Genomic DNA, 21,147 nt, shown 5'->3' with positions numbered 1-21,147 from the left:
GCCAACTCCTGGACAGTCTGTGGTGCAACGTGGCGTTGGTGGATGGAGCGAGACATTATGTCCCAGATGTGCTCAATTGGATTCAGGTCTGGGGAATGGGCGGGCCAGTCCATAGCATCAATGCCTTCCTCTTGCAGGAACTGCTGACACACTCCAGCCACATCAGGTCTAGCATTGTCTTGCATTAGGAGGAACCCAGGGCCAACCGCACCAGCATATGGTCTCACAAGGGGTCTGAGGATTTCATCTTGGTACCTAATGGCAGTCAGGCTACCTCTGGCGAGCACATGGAGGGCTGTGCGGCCCCCCAAAGAAATGCCACCCCACACCATGACTGACCCACCGCCAAACCGGTCATGCTGGAGGATGTTGCAGGCAGCAGAACGTTCTCCACGGTGTCTCCAGACTCTATCACGTCTGTCACATGTGCTCAGTGTGAACCTGCTTTCATCTGTGAAGAGCACAGGGCGCCAGTGGCGAATTTGCCAATCTTGGTGTTCTCTGGCAAATGCCAAACGTCCTGCACGGTGTTGGGCTGTAGCACAACCCCCACCTGTGGATGTCGGGCCCTCATACCACCCTCATGGAGTCTGTTTCTGACCGTTTGAGCAGACACATGCACATTTGTGGCCTGCTGGAGGTCATTTTGCAGGGCTCTGGCAGTGCTCCTCCTGCTCCTCCTTGCACAAAGGCGGAGGTAGCGGTCCTGCTGCTGGGTTGTTGCCCTCCTACGGCCTCCTCCACGTCTCCTGATGTACTGGCCTGTCTCCTGGTAGCGCCTCCATGCTCTGGACACTACGCTGACAGACACAGCAAACCTTCTTGCCACAGCTCGCATTGATGTGCCATCCTGGATGAGCTGCACTACCTGAGCCACTTGTGTGGGTTGTAGACTCTGTCTCATGCTACCACTAGAGTGAAAGCACCGCCAGCATTCAAAAGTGACCAAAACATCAGCCAGGAAGCATAGGAACTGAGAAGTGGTCTGTGGTCCCCACCTGCAGAACCACTCCTTTATTGGGGGTGTCTTGCTAATTGCCTATAATTTCCACCTGTTGTCTATTCCATTTGCACAACAGCATGTGAAGTTTATTGTCAATCAGTGTTGCTTCCTAAATGGACAGTTTGATTTCACAGAAGTGTGATTGACTTGGAGTTACATTGTGTTGTTTAAGTGTTCCCTTTATTTTTTTGAGCAGTGTATTTTGAAACCTGCATATTTAGTTAATATTGCCTGCTAACATGAATTTATTTTAACTAGGGAAATTGTGTCACTTCTCTTGTGTTCTGTGCAACAGAGTCAGGGTATATGCAGCAGTTTGGGCCGCCTGGCTCGTTGCGAACTGTTTGGAGACCATTTCTTCCTAACAAAGACAGCCAACTTCGCCAAACGGGGGATTATTAACAACAGCGCATTTGCGAAAATAGCACAATCATTGCACGAATATACCTAACCATAAGCATCAATGCCTTTCTTAAAATCAATAAACATAAGTATATTTTTTTTAAACCTTCATATTTAGTTCAAAGAAATTCATGTTAGCAGGCAATATTATGTAGGGAAATTGTGTCACTTCTCTTGCGTTCATTGCACGCAGAGTCAGGGTATATGCAACAGTTTGGGCCGCCTGGCTCGTTGTGAACTAATTTGCCAGAATTTTACATAATTATGACATAACATTGAAGGTTGTGCAATGTAACAGCAATATTCAGGCTTATGGATTCCACCCGTTAGATAAAATACGGAACGGTTCCGTATTTCACTGAAAGAATAAACGTTTTGTTTTCGAAATGATAGTTTCCGGATTTTACCATATTAATGACCTAAGGCTCGTATTTCTGTGTGTTATTATAATTAAGTCTATGATTTAATAGGGTAGTCTTACTGAGCGGTGGTAGGCAGCAGCAGGCTCGTAAGCATTCATTCAAACAGCACTTTCCTGTATTTGCCAGCAGCTCTTCGCAATGCTTCAAGCATTGCGCTGTTTGACTTTAAGCCTATCAACTCCCGAGATTAGGTTGGCAATACTAAAGTACCTATTAGAACATCCAATAGTCAAAGGTATATGAAATACAAATGGTATAGAGAGAAATAGTCCTATAATAACTACAACCTAAAAGTTCTTACCTGGGAATATTGAAGACTCGTGTTAAAAGGAACCACCAGCTTTCATATGTTCTGAGCAAGGAATTTAAACGTTAGCTTTTTTACTTGACACATATTGCACTTTTACTTTCTTCTCTAACACTTTGTTTTTACATTTAAATGAAATTGAACATGTTTCATTATTTATTTGAGACTAAATAGATTTTATTTATGTATTATATTAAGTAAAAATAAGTGTTCATTCAGTATTGTTGTAATTGTCATTAATACCAACAAAAAAAAAATATATATACATACATACATACATACATACATACAAAAGAAATCGGCCAATTAATCAGTGTCGGCATCGAAAAATCATAATCGGTCGACCTCTAGTCAAGATGTGTTGGTATCTGTACTGATGGCGGAAAAGCCTTGACAGGGAGACATAGTGGAGTGGTAACGCACGTGCAAGCAGTTGCCCCCAATGCCACTTGGGTACACTGCAGGGTACACTGCAGCATCCACCGAGAGGCTCTTGCTGCCAAGGGAATGTCTGACAGCTTGAAAGACGTTTTGGAAACTACAGTGAAAATGGTTAGCTTTGATAAAGCAAGGCCCCTGAACTCTTGTGTATTTAATGCACTGTGCAATGATATGGGCACCGACCATGTAATGCTTTTACAACATACAGAAGTGCGCTGGTTATCAAGGGAAAAAGTTTTGACATGTTTTTTTTAATTGAGAGACAAGCTTAAAGTTCTTTACTGATCATAATTTTCACTTGTCTGACCGCTTGCATGATGATGAGATTCTCACACGACTGGCCTATCTGGGTGATGTTTTTTCTCTCCTGAATGATTTGACTCTAGGATTACAGGGACTCTCTGCAACTATATTCAATGTGCAGGACAAAATTGAGGCTATGATTAAGAAGTTGGAGCTCTTCTCTGTCTGCATTAACAAGGACATCACATAGGTCTTTCGTCATTGTATTATTTTTTTGTGTGCAAATGAACTCAAGCTTACGGACAATGTCAAATGTGATATAGCGAAGCACCTGAGTGAGTTGGGTGCGCAAATACGCAGGTACTTTCCCGAAACGGATAACGCAAACAACTGGATTCGTAATCCCTTTCATGCCCTGCCTCCAGTCCACTTACTGATATCTGAACAAGAGAGCCTCATCGAAATTGCAACAAGTGGGTCTGTGAAAATTGAATTTAATCAGAAGCCACTGCCAGATTTTTGGATTGGGCTGTGCTCAGAGTATCCTGCCTTGGCAAAATCGATTTTCGATTAACAAATAAGGTTTTATATGTAAGATGGTTAAATAAAGAGCCAAATGATTGATTATTATTATTTGTGCCCTGGTCCTATAAGAGCTCTTTGTCACTTCCCACGAGCCGGGTGGTGACAGCTCACACTCATTCTTATGTTTATAAATGTATCGTATAGTGTGTTATCTTCTATTTGAGAGCCTGTTCTGGCAATGTACAAGATGTTGGACCCTGGGAAACGACATCATGCTCCCTCACACATTACATGTACAGTTTGGACACACCTACTCATTCAAGGGTTTTTCTTTATTTTTATTATTTTATAAATTGTAGAATAATCGTGAAAACATCAACTATGAAATAACACATGGAATCATGTAGTAACCAAAAAAGTGTTAAACAAATAGATTTTATATTTGAGATTCTTCAAAGTAATCACCCTTTGCCTTGATGACAGCTTTGCACACTCTTGGCATTCTCTCAACCAGCTTCATGATGTAGTCACCTGGAATGCATTTCAATTAACAGTGGTGCCGTGTCAAAGTTAATTTGTGGAATTTCTTTCCTTCTTAATGCATTTGAGTCAATCAGTTGTGTTGTGACAAGATAGGGGTGGTATACAGAAGATAGCCCTATTTGGTAAAATACCAAGTCCATATTATAGCATGAACAGCTCAAATAAACAAAGAGAAATTATATTACATCATTACTTTAAGACATGGCCAGTCAATTCGGACTGTTTCTATTTGCTTATTTGAGCTGTTCATGTCATAATATGGACTTGGTCTTAAAAAAAAAAAAAAAAAAAACCTTGAATGAGTAGGTGTCCAAACTTTTGACTGGTACTGTATGTAAATTAGATATTTCTGCATGTCATTTTCAAATCATTTGCAAAAATTTCTAAACATGTTTTTACTTTGTCATTATGGGATCTTGTGTGTTGATGGGTGAGAAAAAAAATCTATTTCATCCAATTTGAGTTCAGGCTGTAACACAACAAAATGTGGAATAAATCAAGGGGTATGAATACTTTCTGAAGGCACTGTATATTAGCCTACTGATCAACATTTGCGTAGACGCATCACTCCAGCATGTCACGCCTGTATGGAAGGACATCATATAGGCACTGCTGTTAGTTTGAGAATATAAAATAACTATTCTATTCAATGCAAATGGGTCTAATGTAAAGTCATGATTTGTGATCAAGGATGTTTATAAAACTAATATTTTTAGTCATCTTCTGTGATCCAGATTTTTTTTGTTTTTTTTTGCTGTCAGGACGAATCTCTAAACAACTCAGCTGCCAAGACTAAATTCGAAACTCAGTTGGCTAGTTCAGCTATCTGTCAAGAAATGGGCTGGTTGTTACTTGCTTGTTTTAGCCTTCCCTGTGGCTCAGTTGGTAGAGCATGGTGTTTGCAGCGCCAGCATGGTGTGTGCAACGCCAGGGTTGTGGGTTCGATTCCCACGGGGGGCCAGTACAACAAAAAAAAAAATAATAATGCATGAAATGTATGCATTCACTACTGTAAGTCGCTCTGGATAAGAGTGTCTGCTAAATGACTAAAATGTAAATGTACTTGATCCTACTGCTACAATTGGGTAGAGTGAGGCTGTAACTCTGCTTCCTTTCATATCTCTCTCCATTGCTCATATCGCTTGGTGCTGTTTAGTGCTACTATGAGAACTACATTAGCTCAATGGTGATGATATTTGCTATCAAGCCATAAATGTGCAAAATATATAACAGAACACGCATCATTGTTTTAATGTTGTTAGATATTATTCACATTAATGGCTTGTTGAAAATGAACACTTCAATAAAACAACGTCAATAGTAATTGTTGATACATACCTCAGTCTTATTTGGCAGCAACATGAAGACTGTTGGAACCATGTTCCCTTCCTGCAACCTGTGAATGGTGTACATCTGGCTGAACAAAGTTGGGGTTGTCTTGAATGTTCCATCTGCAAATCAGTCCTTTTGAGTTGAACAGGTACTCAAAGTTGCATGTAGTTGTAAAGATCAGAATTACTTCTGGCTCAGGTCCACTGTCATGCTGGAGGAACAGCTCTCCTTTGTAGCCCTTATTAGAGGTCGACCGATTTAATCGGAATGGCCGATTTCAAGTTTTCATAACAATCGGAAATCGGTATTTTTGGACACCGATTTGACCAATTTTTTTTGTTTTTTTTACACCTTTATTTAACTAGGCAAGTCAGTTAAGAACACATTCTTATTTTCAATGACGGCCTAGGAACGGTCGGTTAACTGCCTTGTTCAGGGGCAGAACGACAGATTTTTACCTTGTCAGCTCGGGGATTCAATCTTGCACTGATCTGTTTCGTATCTCACAAATGGTAATGGGATAGATCAAAAGTTGCCAGCTACAATGGGCTGTCATAACATTTGAAAATATTCCCTTGGTGACATCGTCTGCCGAACGCCATTTCTTCCTCAACTGTCTGAATTAAGCTAAAACAAATATGTAAATGTTTAGTTTTTTTTTGGTGAGGACGTCTTAGTTGCCCTATTTTACATCTATCTAATCAAGGATTATTGTGCTTCAATGAGCAGTATTTCTGAAATGTGATTATAGACATAAATGTGTTCAACAGCTGAGCCACTGAAATCATCATTAACTGAAACGATGCTGCTAACCAACCAGCTACCTACTTAATGCTGCACACACAACTATTTGGTGCTGCTTATGCAATGTTGAATCTTCCAACAAAAGCTAGCTAGCAAGCTATTGTAGCTAGTAGTGCTAATGCTTACACTATTATGAGTTTTCATGAAGCAGCTGTTCTTTAGCCACAAGTCATTGCAGTAGTCTCCCAGTCGCTCTGGATAAGAGCGTCTGCTAAATGACGTAAATGTAATGTAAATGTAAGTCAGCTGCTGTGCTCAGATGACCCAATGATATGATCGCGTAGAAACATGCTGATCTACGGACTGATTTCTGATAAGTCAGATCCTCTTAATTGTGTCTACAACTTCAGGGTAATTTAAACATGCAAAGCAAGCTTTTCTTGTCAGTATTGGAAGAGCTAGTTGACTAGCTAGCTAGCAATGTCAGTAAGCTAGCTAGCTACAACAGTTAGCTACGCAGCTGATCAAGTCACTGCACTGGCGACCAATGTCCTTGCACAGAATTTGTGCAGGAGATAGCCACCGGTTTGTTTTTATTTATTGCAACCTATTAAATCACTTTAAATCACTCGTTTGTCAAGTGGTGGCAGCGGTAGTTGATTTGCGGAAAGGAATGAAGCGGACACTCTCTGAGGTTGACGAAACAAGAACGGGCTGCCGCCATCACCGTTTGTACCTGCTTGTTAAAATTACAGGGTAAACAAACCACAACGTATGCGATGTCACCCTAATCCCTAGTCCACTACTTTTGACCAAAACCATATGGGTCCTGGTCAAAATTTGTGCCCCAAATAGGGAAGGAATAGGGTGCCATTTGGGATGTAAATTTGTGTTTTGTTTTTGTGACCTCAGGTGTCTGACTCCTAAACTCCAGCTCGGGGTAGGTGGGTAGCCTTAGCTTGGCTCCAGTAGCCCCCTTCCCTGAGCCGGCCTTTGCGTCTTTGCAGCATGCTGGACCGATTGGTCTGGTGGCTTTGTAACACTTTATTCCTGTGTTGGTAGCCTACTTGTTTATAATAGTGCATGCATGGTTTCCCAAACTCTGTCCTCGGGACACCAAGCGGTGCACGTTTTGTTTTTTGCCGTAACACTACACAGCTAACTCAAATAATCAACAAATCATCAAGCTTTGATCATTTGAATCAGTAGTGTTAGGGCAAACAACAACACCTGCACCCCTTGGGGTCCCGAGGACTGAGTTTGGGAAACACTGTGTAGCGACTTTGATATGTAAGTTGAGGAAGCCAAGCTGAGCTCAGAACTGACTCTACGTACGGCCTCCTATCCCCCAGTAAACTCTGGTACTGAGGGTGTTATTAAGGCACGTATTACCCTGTTGGCTACTGGCTAGCAACCTAAAAAAGCCTTTCTATGAATTTCATAATTGGGGGTCCAAGAACCAGTCATGGGGTGGCCATGGGAAATCAGTAAATTGTGTCACAAATAGCATTGAAAATTGGCTTAAACTACTAATCGTTTCAACTGTTAATTTGTATCTGCCCTAATCTAATCATATAAATATATTTGAAAATGAATTTAGGGAAAATATTCAAGTTAGATACATATTCAGTGGTAACTCCCCCTCCAATAATCTTTTTCTCCCTCCTTGGAATTTTTTGAAAGCTGATGTACTGCATTCTAAACCATTTAAAAGGTTTAAAAATACTATTTGGAGAACAGGGAAAAAAACAAGCAAAAATTATTCCAGTCATTATCACCTTGGCTGCTGGAACTTCATTCACCTTAGTCGCTCTGCTGTACTTTATTAAACTCTACTTAAGCAATAAGGCCCGAGGGGGTGTGGTATATGGCCAATATACCACAGCTAAGGGCTGTTCTTAAGCGCGACACAACTTGGAGTGCCTGGACACAGCCCTTAGCTGTGGTATATTGGCCATATATCACAAACACCTGAGGTGCCTTATTGCTATTATAAACTGGTTACCAACGTAATTAGAGCAATTAAATGTTTTGTCGTACCTGTGGTATACGGTCTGATATACTATGGCTGTCAGCCAATCAGCATTCAGGGCTCAGACCACCCAGTTTATAATGTACTTTATACCATGGCATTGTTGAAAACTTGTTTCTGATTGGCTTGAAGGGCATTCTAGAGTGTGCTTTATTTCCCTTTATACAACGGGTGGGTCTAATGCTGAATGCTGATTAGTTCAAACCGGCTAAATCTATGACGTTAATGCCTATTTACTCTGTTCCATCTGACTGTGCGATTCACTGTCTCATCAGCCCAGCCAGTCAGTTTATAAACTTGATCTCCACTATAAAAAGCATCTAGACATTATCACACATTACTTTTAGACTAACATTTCGTTTTCAACAGTAGAGATTTGTATAAACCTTGCTGTCTGTCTCTCTGACATTTGCAACATTGTTTCAATATTCAAATTCGATCTCCAACTGTCCCATAGTAATGAACATGTCGGGACGAGACAGGCAGGCAGCATTTCTCAGCCAGTCGAAATTATGAATCAGCTGTCATAATTTTTATGAATATATACAAAAAAATGAAACAAAATGTAGCTAGGTTGCAGTCTTTCCTGCTACAGTTTGAAGTGATTGTGTTGTTGGCGAGCTCCTCTGAACAACCGTGTCCTATGCCATTTTATATGCCAGGCGAAATCATGCCTCATTAGCTCATTGTTATGGATGCATCCAAATAAATTTCACTAGAAAACAGCTTATGCAAATGCAGCTTCTGTTGTTATTCTGGCTGCACTGTTTGACGTGACTGTAAATTAGCCATAGTTGGCTAGCTAGCAAGTAAGGGATAAGAACGTTACCAGCCAGTATGGCAATGGAACATTGTGTGCAACTAGTGTGCCAAGCTTGTAGCGTCATACTCGAGGCTGTAATCTCTGCCAAAGGTGCTTCAACAAAGTATTGAATTAATGGTCTGAATTCTTATGTTAATGTGATATTTCCGTTATCAAGTTATCAAAAAATTCTAAACCTATTTTTGCCTTGTCATTATGGGGTATTGTATGTAGATTGACATTTTTTTAAAATCAATTTTAGAATAAGGCTGTAACCAAGTGGAAAAAGTCAAGGGGTCTGAATACTTTCCGAATGCGCTGTAAATGACACTTTCTTAAATATCTATTTACATCTTAGTCATTTTAGCAGACGCTCTTATTCAGCGACTTCATTTCATGCATTTAAAAAAAAAAAAATTGTACTGGCCCCCTGTGGGAATCAAACTCACAACCCTGGCGTTTCACACACCATGCTGGCGTTGCAAACACCATGCTCTACCAACTGAGCCACAGGGAATGCCTTATAATCGCTGGGGACGTGATACTAGTCATATGGCAGCAAACGGAAGCATATCAACTGTCCCACAGTAATGTTTATGAAATGCTGTGCCATTATGCAGAATTTAAATTGTACAGCCATTTATCTTGCAAGGAATGGGCACTCTCGAATGTGTTAATTATAGGCTTCCCCGACTTTCTGTTTTCATCACGTTAAATATTAGCCACCATCTGTATCGACCATCAGTAGGCCCAATAACCACACGTATTCAACTGCCAATTTAGTTCCCTTCCCTTCAATTGGTACAGCCTACATTTTCAGTCCATTTAATTACATTGTTTCGTTTACCTTACCTAGCGGTTAGGAGCGTTGGGCCAGTAACCGAAAGGTCGCTGTTTCAAATCCCCGGGCCGACTAGGTGAGAAATCTGTCTGTGCCCTTGAGCAAGGCACATAACCCTAATTGCTCCAGGGTCACTGTCAATAATGGCTGATCCCTGGCTCTGAACCCACTTCCCAAGGGTGTCTCAGGGGGAGTGGGGTATGCAAATAAAAAACGAATTTCCAATTCACGTGTGAAATAGAACCGATGTATTAATATTATTAATTTGCTTCCTCTGTACACCGTCACGGCTGTGTGGTTGTTGCTGAGGATCATTAGTAACAGTTGATAGTATATAGAAAGTAACATTTAGGGTAATTAAATCGTTTTGGCGCGCAGATCAAGCGTAACAGTTTGAACCCGACGGATGGCGCAATATTTGGTCATCACACAGTTCCGTGGTTAGTGCAGGCAATAGACGAGGGTATAGCCTACTATTGTGCACTATTCTCCCTATTATAATGATATGTATTACCATGTATTGAAGAACTGAATGAGGCAATTTTCAGAATGAATCAAACCATTTTCTTTTGTGTGTAAAGGCTCTCCAAACCTGATTCATAAATACTTTCCTAAACCTAAATAATCTATAAGATCAGAGTATTTTTAAATATACCTATTGGTGCTGAAACGGAGACTAATATACATATATTTAGATGGCTTTTTTTCTTGATCCCTAATATTCTGAACCCGTTCTCTCAATATATTCTAGTGAGTCTGTTGACAAAATTCAAACTTAAATTTACACCATATTTAAAAGGGGATGGACTAAGATAAATGTACTGAAACCCCTATTGAATGAGAACTCCATGAGAAAATCTGTTAGTCAGCAAGTGGGAGGCTGAAAAGATTTGGAATGGGCCATCACATCCTCAAAAAGTTATACAGCTGCGCTACAGAGCATCTTGACTGTCTACATCACCGCTTGTTATGGCAATTGGTTGAAATCTGACCGCAAGGTGCTACAGAGGATAGTGCGTATGACCCAGTACATCACTAGGGCCAAGCTCCCTGCCATCCAGAACCTCTATACCAGGCGGTGTCAGAGGAAGGCCCTAAAAATTGTCAAAGACTCCAGCCACCCAAGTCACAGACTGTTCTCTCTGCTACCGCATGGCAAGCGGTAACGATGCACCAAGTCTGGAACCAACAGGACCCTGAACAGCTTCTACACCTAAGCCATAAGACTGCTAAATAGTTACACTTAACCAAATGGCTACCCGGACTATCTGCATTGACCACTTTTTGCACAAACCTTTTTGACTCATCACATACGCTGCTGCTACTGTTTACTATATATCAGTTCTTTATTCCTAGTTTTATATGTACATATCTACCTCAATGACCTCGTACCCCTCCCTGCAAATCGACTCTGTACTGGTACCCCTTGTATATAGCCAAGTTATCATCACTCATTGTGTTATGTAGTTAGATTGGTTAAAAACATTGCCAAATTGATTGTATGATGGTGTAATTGATTTATTAATGCATACAATAGCTGCTTCTAAAAAATGATGACCTAAAAATTGTCTAATGGAATGATATTGAACTCAAAAGATGCCCAACGATTGCACAGAGCAGTAGCTGAGTTTATCTTTTTGGATCAACTGTCATTCTGACTTTGGCTAATACGCCTTATTTTTTTGTTGTGGTATTGTTTTGGTATCGAGTATCGTGATGGTATGGAGTATCAGGATACTCAACCTGGTATCGAAGTAAAAATTCTGGTATCGTGACAGCACTATGAACTTCACATGTTGTTGCTCATGGAAATGTCCCTATCCAGTTTTCACCCCCCAGCTCGATGCAAATGGAGATGATATGAGGTGAGGAGGCTACTTTAGGTAATTAAAATGCAGTCGTGGTACCACCACCAGTGTTGTGTGCGCTAAGGTGACATAGGACGACCTGTGGTCTATGTGCCGTAATAAGATACAGTTACACAGTGCAAGGTTTTCCTCTGGGCTGGGTGGTGAAGTGGGTCCGCTTCCCTATCTTTATAGCTACTGCTCTATATCCGAGTAGTTACGTTTACGGACTCACCAGACATACGAACTGAACTCACCTCTGCCGCCAAGTGAGTGGCTTTTTGAGGTTATCTTGTCATAAACAGACAGATGACCTCGTGCAAACCCAGGACAAGTTTACTGTTGTCCCAGCAGGACGCTTTGGCTGTGTTAGTTTTACTGTTAGCTAAATAGGCCTATAGATTATCTGTTTGTGACAGAAGTGTCATTCGCCTAAAGTACTGGATACTGCTGCGAACCGATAGCTTATGATGTGATGTGAGATTCTAATGGCTGTAGTTATTATACTTTCTGCATGGCGCCACTGGTAAAGTCTCAGTCTGGTTTCAAGAACACACGTTGAGCGGTCAGTTGACGAATCTGCTGCACGAGCCGCTTTTGTACATTTTGTTCGGAATAAGATGTTCCATAGTATTTTCTGGAAAGTTTAGCAAATTACCAGCAATTAAATGATAGTTGACATGTTTCTGGAAAACAATGTATCTCTCCATTGAAAATGCTTCTGCTCTCTCTTCCCTCCCGGCAATGGCAGCCAAAATTGGATTCGTAATATCCTGGTGAACTGACCCCCCCCCCCCTTCTTTCTTCCCTCGGGCTAGAGGAGATGAGACATTACTCTTTGTGAAGCGAAAACATATCATAGATCATAAGGGGGGTTTTAAATACAATAACATTTTGTGGAAGCTAATCAGAAAGAAATCGTGGTCGGGCCATCTGGAGAGAGAGGAGGGGCTATTTTGATCTATGCTTTCAGGCACACTTTATTACTTGACGTAATCAAGTCATATGCACTTCATATACCTGTTTTCTTATTCTGGAAAGAAGTAATTTGTCATTATGGAGGTATGTGGTGCTTATCATATACATTTATTTGGTCAGTGTGATGGGGTCAGTAAAATGGTGCTCCATGTAGTTGGGTGACATAAAGTTGGTAGGTTAGGCTATTTGTCGTTGCAAGCTGTATGTGTTGCTACGTTTTTTGACTCAAATGTACAGCCCAGGTTTGGGTTGTGGCACTGTCTTTTGAAACGACTATACTAATGTTTTGCGCTGTTCAGTTACAAATGGATAGGGTTTAAATCTAACCTGAAACACATTCGTACCTTGAGCATTCACAAACATGTCTTTAGACTCCAATGCCAGGCAGTGTCATGCAGTGTCCATATGAATTTGACATGGGTTTTAATGTATCTAAGTAATCTGGTTTGAGAATCATTTCTTCGTCACGCATTAGCCTACCTTTTTAAGGAGCTTGACGATCTTCAAAAGGAGACAAATATGGGTGATTAACATTTATTTCTATGCAATATAGCCTAATCATATTTAGGAAGTTAATTTAATTGAAAGATAACTGTCCTGTGCTTCTCCGCCCATGCATAGCTATAGCCTACTCTATTTAATTGCGATCAATTGCGTACCTGATCTTGCATGCCCAACTAGGAGAGGAGAGGTATGTCTACAGAAATTAAAGGGGCATGAATTATGAGAGAGGACACTTGCACTTTCTCTTGAGCTACACTTCGCATATAGGATATAGCCACATTTTTAGGAGCAGGACGATTTGCAGGCAGTGACAAATAAATGGGTTCATTGAAAAGGAAAATGCTCAACACTCGCTCACCATGGTATGTGTGTTGCACATTTTTTCTTTTTCAATCATGATCACATTTTTGATTGCACCTCGACTCACGTTGGTTGAGCGCCCTCCACTTCTTTCCATTATCAATATTTATTTACAGACACTCTAGTAAACCATAGCCTAATCATATTGAAGTTAATTTCCTTGGAAAGATATCTGCCACCTGATTCTCTGCCCATGCATAGGCAGCCTACTCTAGTTCATTGAGACCACACATTTGTCTCGCACTTTCAGCTAGAAGAGGAGAGGTAGGCTACTAAACTTGAAGCAGTGAATTCCACAGTGTGTGAATAATGTGACAAAATGTGCTTTTAATACAAATTTATATTTGTAAAACACATACAAAGCAGAAAGACAACAGTTTCTCTTCCCCAAAAAATGAATCCCAAAGTTCTCTGTCTGACCACCCACTCCCTCAGCATGAAAAATGATAACCATGCTGCAATCTCTGTTTGGACCAGCAGGTCCCGCGCGATGCCCTCTAGTGTGAACCCCATGGAGGTTCGAGGTCAGGATCCACTACTGTTGCCATCCAGACCGAGACTGTGGTGAGGAGCAGGGCAGGTGCACAGACGGAGGGACGCACACACACACTCCAACCCATCTGCTTCTGTCTGGAGCAGGATTCTGTAAGCAGTATTCTGTCTCACCCCTCGTTCAGGAACGGGAACATGGCGTAGTATCACCTTTCATTAACCCCTCCACACACTACACACACACATTCCACCACTACCAATAGTAACAAAATAGCAGATGACTCCTCCCATGTGCTCAACTCAGAGTTTGTTCTCATTCAGGAATGTGCAATGTATGTGTGTGGCCTACATGTGTTGGTAGCAACGGTCATCAAAATTGTTATAACAATTATAATAAATGCAACCGTTGGACGATGGATGAATACACTCCAAACCTTTTTAGAAATCTTTTTATCCATCAGATATTGACTGAATTATAGCACATAAAACATTTTACTGGCACGGACAAATAATGAATGGAGTTCAGGGATTTTGGTGGGATTTCCGGTATTGAATTTATTACCAAGTTGCACTTTTTTATGCAATTATATATACTTTTTCTAATGGTATTAAAAAAAAAAAAAAAAAAAACGTTTTGTGTTAAAATAAAGAAAAGTATATGTGCCTTGTTTGCATAAATACACTGGGTGTATTTTCATATATGAATATATTAACATAAAGGGGTGGAACAGGGCTGCAACCACCAAAAACTTGCTCTGTCTAGGCTTACCTGCGCTGTCTAGACTGCTTCATTAATTACTGTTGTCACGTTTTGTTCCATAATTCAATTGTGTAAATAGCAGGATACCCTCGGATTAAAAATCAACACGCTCGGCTCTAGATTACACTTGTCTATACATACTTTACATTGTTTGTGAGTTCAGATATATCACTATAAGCATTTTCGGAAGTTGCTTTCATGTCATCGTATATCATTTGTGAACATTTCCATTGTGTTAATCTCTACGGGATTGGTGTGTCTCCACCGGGACGGTTGAGCTAATGTGCGCTAATGTGATTAGCATGACGTTGTAACAAGAACATTTCCCAGGACATAGACATGTCTTATATGGGCAGAAAGCTTACATTCTTGTTAATCTAACTGCACTGCACTGCATTTACAGTAGTTTTTACAGTGAAAAAAGACAATGCTATTGTTTGAGGTGAGTGCACAACAACAAACATTTTACATTTTTGATACATTCACCTCTGATGGTAAATAATGTACTTACATTCAGTAATCTTGCTCTGATTTGTCATTCTGAAGGTCCCAGAGATAAAATGTAGGATAGTTTTGTTTGATAAAATAAATGTTTATATTAAAATGTAGGAACTGGGTTCTAAAGTTTCAACCCCTGCTGTTCCCACAAACTTCAAAGTGTTACCTTTCAAATGGTATCAAGAATATGCATCTCCTTGCTTCAGGTCCTGAGCTACAGGCAGTTAGATTTGGGTATGTCATTTTAGGCAAATGTACTTTTTTAAATTCCACAGAAAATGAACACCCATCAAAATCTGTTTTCTCTTTCTTGTGATGTGTCAAGATGAGGCATTAAATACCAGACGAAGCGTTCTTATCGATTCAACGGAAAGACAATGTATTCCATTGAGCACATTTCAGCCATTACCTGGGTGTGTTTGAAAGGTCATTAAAAAACATTTCTGCAGTCGTAACGTTAATGGGAAAAAGTACCTACAAACAAGAGTATGAAAGAGTCTCAGAAGTAAACTGAAAGCAATCAATCAAGTAAGATTTAAGTGGCAAGGTTTTGCGCCCCTCAAACAAAAATATGTCTGAAAAAGACAGATTCTCAGTTGGGCGGGGGCATGCGCGTTACTAGTGTTGGTGGATATGTCCTAATGTGTGCTAAGCTGTTACTGTCACACCCTGATCTGTTTCACCTGTCTTTGTGATTCTCTCCACCCCCCTCTAGGTGTCACCCATCTTCCCCATTGTCCCCTGTGTATTTATACCTGTGTTCTCTGTTTGTTGCCAGTTCGTCTTGTTTGTTCAAGTCAACCAGCATTTCGTGTCTCAGCTCCTGCTTTTTCCAGTCTCTTTTCTCGCCCTCCTGGTTTTGACCCTTGCCTGTCCTGACTCCAAGCCCGCCTGCCTGACCACTCTGCCTGACCCTGAGCCTGCCTGCCGACCTGTACCTTTTCCGCCTCTGGATTACCGACCTCTGCCTTACCCTGACCCTGCCTGCCGCCCGGTTGCGTTGCCTCGCCTCTTGTTTACTGACCCCTGCCTGCCTTGATCTGTCTATTGCCTCCCCCTGTTGAAATCTTAAACTATTGTTTATTCGAAGTGGTCTGCATCTGGGTCTTACCTTCATACCTGATAGTACGAACTGGCCATGACTGACCCAGCAGACCCGGATCAGCTGCGCAATGTCATCTCCTCCCAAGGAGCCTCCATTGGTAGGCATGAGGAATTGCTTCGTGGGCTGATCCAAACGTTGGCTGAGTGCCATGACCGGGTGTTGGACATGCTGCTGGAGCAATTCCGTGGGTCGTCTGGGGGCAGCCTTCCATGGTGGTAACCCCACCACCCTTCAGCAACTTGGCGGTTAGTAGCGCCGCCCCACCGGCTACTCCACCTTCCCGGAAGCCCCGGTTACCTCCTCCGGAATGCTTTAATGGAGAGCCGAGCACCTGTCGGGCGTTTCTAGCTCAGTTTGCTCTCATTTTCGAGCTTCAGCCCTCCTCCTCCCCCTCAGATCGCTTCAAAATAGCTTACCTCATCATGCTGATGTCTGGAAGGGTTCTCACCTGGGCTACCGCCGTATGGGAACAGCAGCCGACCATATGCGCGGGCCTGGAGGGGTTCTTGGGAGAGGTGAGGAAGATCTTTGATGCCCCGTTCTCCGGGAGAGTAGCTGCCCGGAAGCTAATCCAGCTCAGGCAAGATGTCCGCACTGTGGCCGACTATGCAGTGGGTTCCCGTAAGTTGGCAGCGGAGAGTGCGTGGAACCCGGTAGCACTTTTCGACATGTTCCTGCACGGCGTCTCGGAGGAGGTTATGAACGAGCTTGCGGCTCGGGAGTTACCCACATATTTAGACTCCCTCGTCGCTTTGACCATCTGCATCGATGGGCAATTGCGGGAACAACGGATGGAGAGGAAATTCAATTTCACTCGCATGTCCAAGGATTCCACTTTGCCTCCGAGTCATCCTGGAAGTCCCTGACGGTCCCGTTGCCGAAAGCACCCGAGATTTCCCAACTTCCTCGAGTCACCGAGGAGGGCCGAGGCACTGTTTCCCGAGCCAATGCAATTATGCAGGGCTGGGCTGTCGCCAGCGGAATGGCAACGCCAGATCAGCACAAGGAGCTGTCTGTATTGCGGGACTTTTGGTCATTTTGTGTCCTTGTTCCCGGTAAAAGACCAGACTCACCGGTAGGAGCAAGTACTCTGGTGGGCCATATGGGGAACTTGATGCTTCCCTTACTCGCATCCCTTTTCATGTCATTCTGCTGTGGGGAAACCAGTCCAAATCTCTCCGGGTACTCATTGACTCTGGGGCCAATGAGAGGTTTTTGGATGCCACATTGGCTTCCGAGCTGAACATCCCCACATTCCCGTGGATGTTAGCGCGTTAGACGGGCGCTCTATAGGTCAGGTCATCATAGCACCACTCCCATCAACCTACGTGTGTCAGGGAATCACAGCGAGACCATTCAGTTCCTGCTCATCAAGTCCCCCCAGATCCCTGTGGTTTTGGGATTCTCCTGGCTCCAGCGTCACAACCCACTCATTAACTGGTCTACGGGAGCCATCATGGGCTGGAGTCCATTCTGCCACGCCCATTGTCTGAAGTCGGCTCAACCTGCCCTGGGACATTTTCCTGGATCCTCGGAGGTGGTTCCAGATCTCTCCGCCATTCCCGTGGAGTACCAGGATCTCTGGGAGGTGTTCAACAAGTGCCGGGCCACTTCCCTTCTGCCGCACTGCCCCTATGACTGCAGGATTGACCTTCTCCCTAGCACCAAGCTGCCCCGGGGTCATCTGTACTCACTATCGGGACCTGAAACCAAGGCTATGGAGGACTACATTGGGAACTCCCTAGCTACTGGATTTATCACTCCCTCTTCCTCTCTCGCTGGCGCAGGGTTCTTCTTCACAGGGTTCTTCTTCGGTGCATTGACTACCGGGGACTCAGTGACATCACTGTAAAGAACCGTTATCCGCTACCACTCATTTCCTCGGCCTTCGAGCCGCTCCAATGGGCCACTGTTCTCCAAGCTGGATCTACGTAACGCCTACCACCATGAGTGGAAGGCCACCTTCAAGACGGCCAGCGCCACTACGAATATCTGGTAATTCCCTTTGGCCTTACCAACGCCCCTGCCGTGTTCCAGGCTCTGTTGAATGACGTTCTCCGTGACATGCTGAACCGGTTAGTCTTCGTCTTCATTGATGACATCCTCGTCTTCTCCTGCTCCCTTTAAGAACACGTACTCCATGTCCGGCATGTTCTCCAGTGCCTTCTGGAGTGTTGCCGTCAGACGGGGAGAGACCCGTGACAATGTCCAGGGAGATGTGAGACTAGGGGCGATGAGGGACGGGGGAGGGAGGTTGGAGGAGGCCAGCCGGAGCATGTCGAGGGGTCTTGTTCCGTGCACAGACCATGCAGGCAGGGACAAAGGCGGCAACGCTCGGAACCATGGTAGGCCACCAAAGGCGTTGTCGCACGAAGGCCAGGGTACGCCGGCAGGCAAGCCTGGAGGAATGGGCCCACTCTAGGACCGCGGAACGGACAGCGTCAGACACGAACATCCAGTTACCTGGGCCCCACCCCAGGGTTCGGCTGTGAGCGCTGCGCCACATGGACCTGTTTCCCGATATCCCAGCTGAGTGCCGTCGCCAAGCACGGGATGGGAAGGATGGTCTTCCACAAGCTTCCCACAATAACTTGTGTGAACTTTGGCCCATTCCTCCTGACAGAGCTGGTGTAACTGAGTCAGGTTTGTAGGCCTCCTTGCTCCCACACGCTTTTTCAGTTCTGCCAACAAATGTTCTATAGGATTGAGGTCAGCGCTTTGTGATGGCCATTCCAATACCTTGACTTTGTTGTCCTTAAGCCATTTTGCTACAACTTTGGAAGTATGCTTGGGGTCATCGTCCATTTGGAAGACCCATTTGCGACCAAGCTTTTACTTCCTGACTGATGTCTTGAGATGTTGCTTCAATATATCCACAGAATTTTCCTCCCTCATGATGCCATCTATTTTGGGAAGTGCACCAGTCTCTCCTGCAGCAAAGCACCCCCACAACATGATGCTGTCACCCCTGTGCTTCACGGTTGGGATGGTGTTCTTCGGCATGCAAGCGTCCCCCTTTTTCCTCCAAGCATAACGATGGTCATTATGGCCAAACAGTTCTATTTTTGTTTCATCAGACCAGAGGACATTTCTCCAAAAAGTATGATCTTTGTCCCCATGTGCAGTTGCAAACCGCAGTCTGGCATATTTATGGTGGTTTTGGAGCAGTGACTTCTTCCTTGCTGAGCGGCCTTTCAGGTTATGTTCATATAGGACTCGTTTTACTGTGGATAAAGATACTTTTGTACTTTGGTTTCCTCCAGCATCTTCACAAGGTCCTTTGCTGTTGTTCTGGGATTGATTTGCACTTTTTGCACCAAAGTCCTTTCATCTCTAGGAGACCGAACGCGCCTCCTTCCTGAGCGGTATGATGGCTGCGTGGTCCCATGGTGTTTATACTTGCGTACTGTTGTTTGTACAGATGAACATGGTACTTACAGGCATTTGTAAATTGCTCCCAAGGATCAACCAGGCTTGTCTACAATTTTTTTCTGAGGTCTTGGCTGATTTCTTTAGATTTTCCCATGATGTTAAGCAAAGAGGCACTGTGTTTGAAGGTAGGCCTTGAAATACATCCGCAGGTACACCTCCAATTGACTCAAATTATGTCAATTAGCCTATCAGAAGCTTCTAAAGCCATGACATAAATTCCAGAAAATGTCCAAGCTGTTTAAAGGCACTTGACTGTGTATGTAAACTTCTGACCCACTGGAATTGTGATACAGTAAATTATAAGTGAAATAATCTGCCTGTAAACAATTGTTGGTAAAATTACTTATGTCATGCATAATGTAGATGTCCTAACCGACTTGCCAAAATTAGAATTTGTTTACAAGAAATTTGTGGAGTGGTTGGAAAAACGAGTTTTAATGACTCCAACCTAAGTGTATGTAAACCTCCGACTTCAATTGTATGTGTCGTATAGGCCAATATGTGGGGGGAATGTGTGTGGGTGAATGTGTGTGTTCTTTTGAGCAACAACTATTAATTTATCGGATTTCACCAGTCATGCAGGTGTTAGCGGCTGCTAGAGCAGACAGGGATTGGATGATAAATACTAGGCTTAATCTGTGTTCCGGAAACCGGTCCTCTGATAATCTACCCTGTGAGTTTGAAGGTGTTTTGTACTCGGTTGGCTTCTCTGTGTTTATGTCAAACCCTTCTGATCTGTGTGTGTCTTACAGGTGCAGGCAGACTGATCCACTGGAGAGCACCTTTTCGGAAGGTAGACAAGGACAGAGCGGTGGTGCATGTCTCAGAGGCTTTGAGACCCAGGGCTAGCCGAGCTAGTGGGTTGCTGCCAAAAACCAACACCGAGAGAGCCTGAAAACAGTTTGCCTGGGTGGCAGCATCACATCTTCAGACCCAGGAAAATGGCACTCCTGGGAGGCAGTCAAAACCAGAAAGCTGCATGCTTGAGGGTCAGTCACTTACATTAAACAGCACAGTGGCAGGCCTGAATGGTTTGGGGAACTTGAGAGGAGCGCGCTGTGTTAGGGGCTGAGATGGACTAATAAGGGAGCCTGGGTTGCATCATCGGCCGATAATAGCTTGCCAAGGGGAAAGGGCTGTAAGAAGAACAGTAAGACCCAGCAGAGCGAGGGTGATCAGAACAATCCACAGGTGAGTTCTCTGGTTCCTTCCCACTTGGCCCTTTCTCTCTGCCTTATGATGCAGTGGGTGAAACAACAGGAGTAGTAAGAATGGGGCCTGGTTGGATAGCTCAGAGCTTCAGCTCTTTTATATTCGTATCTGCACATGGAATTTGAGGAGGAGGGGCAAGGTTATCTCAAGGCTTATGTTATAGAGTTAGGGTGCTCTTAAGGTGCTCTTGAATCAAGGAGTTTTTCAAAACGCGGTCGACTAACTTATTTCCCAACATGAGTAACCTGAGTAAACCAGTCCACTGCCTCTTGTGTGTTGTCTGGCTGTGGCGTTAATCCACTGGAAGCTCCGTGTACCTCTG

At 43.3% G+C, this 21,147-nt stretch overlaps 1 protein-coding gene across 6 annotated transcripts in view; it reads left to right on the top strand.

The window, feature by feature from the left end:
- Nucleotides 1-21,147, top strand: part of LOC115192090 (thyroid hormone receptor alpha) — an 86,916-nt gene that overhangs the window by 17,986 nt on the left and 47,783 nt on the right. For 3 of the 6 annotated variants that reach the window (XM_029750212.1, XM_029750214.1, XM_029750208.1), the window contains exons 2-3: nt 13,807-13,971; nt 20,366-20,804. The exons of 1 other annotated variant lie outside the window; for it this stretch is intronic. The gene's annotated coding sequence lies outside the window, so the exon portion shown is untranslated. The remainder of the gene's footprint in view (nt 1-13,806; nt 13,972-20,365; nt 20,805-21,147) is intronic. 2 more of the 6 variants (XM_029750211.1, XM_029750210.1) reach the window with 2 other exon arrangements.

This window comes from Salmo trutta, chromosome 4, assembly GCF_901001165.1.
Source record: "Salmo trutta chromosome 4, fSalTru1.1, whole genome shotgun sequence".
Classification (NCBI taxonomy): domain Eukaryota; kingdom Metazoa; phylum Chordata; class Actinopteri; order Salmoniformes; family Salmonidae; genus Salmo; species Salmo trutta.
The sequence above is the reverse complement of the archived record's forward strand: the minus strand, read 5'-3'. Positions and strand labels throughout refer to the sequence as shown.